This window comes from Lolium rigidum, chromosome 3, assembly GCF_022539505.1.
Source record: "Lolium rigidum isolate FL_2022 chromosome 3, APGP_CSIRO_Lrig_0.1, whole genome shotgun sequence".
NCBI lineage: Eukaryota > Viridiplantae > Streptophyta > Magnoliopsida > Poales > Poaceae > Lolium > Lolium rigidum.
Genome location: NC_061510.1, coordinates 383,597,077 through 383,599,692, shown reverse-complemented (window position 1 = coordinate 383,599,692; position 2,616 = coordinate 383,597,077).

Sequence of the window (2,616 nt, the reverse complement as noted above, 5' to 3'; positions counted from 1 at the left end):
GCCCATCTCAATAATATTGTTGAACTATGTGAAATGCAAAAGTATAAGGATGTAGATGGTGATATTATTAAATTAAAATTGTTTCCTTTCTCATTAAGAGGAAGAGCTAAAGATTGGTTGCTATCTCCGCCTAAGAATAGTATTGATTCCTGGACTAAATGCAAGGATGCTTTTATTGGTAGATATTATCCCCCTGCTAAAATTATATCTTTGAGGAGTAGCATAATGAATTTTAAACAATTGGATAATGAACATGTTGCTCAAGCTTGGGAAATAATGAAATCTTTGGTTAAAAATTGCCCAACCCATGGACTGACTACTTGGATGATCATCCAAACCTTCTATGCAGGACTAAATTTTTCTTCGCGGAATTTATTGGATTCAGCTGCTGGAGGTACCTTTATGTCCATTACTTTGGGGGCGGCTACAAAGCTTCTTGATAATATGATGATTAATTACTCTGAATGGCACACGGAAAGAGCTCCACAAGGTAAGAAGGTAAATTCTCGTGAAGAATCCTCTTCCTTGAATGATAAGATTGATGCTATTATGTCTATGCTTGTGAATGATAGGACTAATGTTGATCCTAATAATGTTCCGTTAGCTTCATTGGTTGCCCAAGAAGAACATGTTGAGGTAAACTTCATTAAAAATAATAATTTCAACAACAATACTTATCGGAACAATTCTAGTAATAACTATAGGCCATATCATTATAATAATGGTAACGGTTATGCTAATTCATATGGGAATTCTTACAACAATAATAGGAACACACCCCCTGGACTTGAAGCTATGCTTAAAGAATTTATTAGTACACAAACTGCCTTTAACAAATCTGTTGAGGAAAAGCTCAATAAAATTGATATTCTCGCTTCTAAGGTTGATAGTCTTGGTTCTGATGTTGATCTTTTGAAATCGAAAGTTATGCCTAATAGGGAAATTGAAAATAAAATTTTTACTACAGCAAATGCCATCCAAGTTAGAATTAATGAGAATATAAGATTAATGGCTGAACTGCGTGCTAGGTGGGATAGAGAAGAAAATGAAAAACTAGCTAAAGAGAAAAATGTAGCTAAAGTTTGGACTATTACCACCACTAGCAATGCTAATGCTCCACATGTTGCTGCACCTCCTACTATTAATTGTAAAATAATTGGTGTTGGCAATGTTTCTACTCCTAGTGCAAAGCGCGCAAAATTACCTGAAACTGCTAAAACTGCTGAAACTGCCTATGATAAAACTGCTGAAATTTTTTACAACCTTGGGGATGATAATCCCATTGCTTTAGATTGTAATGATTTAGATTTTGATGATTGCCATATCTCTGAAGTTATAAAGTTCTTACAAAAACTTGCTAAAAGTCCTAATGCTAGCGCTGTAAACTTGGCTTTCACAAAACATATTACAAATGCTCTCATAAAAGCTAGAGAAGAGAAACTAAAACTTAAAACTTCTATTCCTAGAAAGCTAGAGGATGGTTGGGAGCCCATCATTAAAATGAGGGTCAAAGATTTTGATTGTAATGCTTTATGTGATCTTGGTGCAAGTATTTCTGTTATGCCTAAGAAAGTCTATGATATGCTTGACTTGCCACCATTGAAAAACTGTTATCTGGATGTTAATCTCGTTGATAATGCTAAAAAGAAACCTTTGGGGAGAGTTGATAATGTTCATATTATGGTTAACAATAACCTTGTCCCCGTTGATTTTGTTGTCTTGGATATTGAATGCAATGCATCTTGCCCCATTATATTGGGAAGACCTTTTCTTCGAACCGTTGGTGCTACTATTGATATGAAGGAAGGTAATATTAAATATCAATTTCCTCTCAAGAAAGGAATGGAACACTTCCCTAGAAAGAGAATGAAGTTACCTTATGATGCTATTATTAGAACAAATTATGATGTTGATGCTTCGTCTCTTGATGTTACTTGATACACACTTTCTGCGCCTAGCTGAAAGGCGTTAAAGAAAAGCGCTTATGGGAGACAACCCATGTTTTTACTACAGTATTTTTGTTTTATATTTGAGTCTTGGAAGTTGTTTACTACTGTAGCAAACTCTCCTTATCTTAGTTTTATGTTTTGTTGTGCCAAGTAAAGTCTTTGATAGTAAAGTGAATACTAGATTTGGATTACTGCGCAGTAAACAGATTTCTTTGCTGTCACGAATCTGGGTCTAATTCTCTGTAGGTAACTCAGAAAATTAAGCCAATTTACGTGAGTGATCCTCAGATATGTACGCAACTTTCATTCAATTTGGGCATTTTCATTTGAGCAAGTCTGGTGCCCCAATAAAATCCATTTTTACGGACTGTTCTGTTTTGACAGATTCTTCCTTTTATTTCGTATTGCCTCTTTTGCTATGTTGGATGAATTTCTTTGATCCATTAATGTCCAGTAGCTTTATGCAATGTCCAGAAGTGTTAAGAATGATTGTGTCACCTCTGAACATGTTAATTTTTATTTTCCACTAACCCTCTAATGAGTTGTTTCGAGTTTGGTGTGGAGGAAGTTTTCAAGGATCAAGAGAGGAGTATGATACAATATGATCAAGGAGAGTGAAAGCTCTAAGATTGGGGATGCCCCGGTGGTTCACCCCTGCATATTCTAA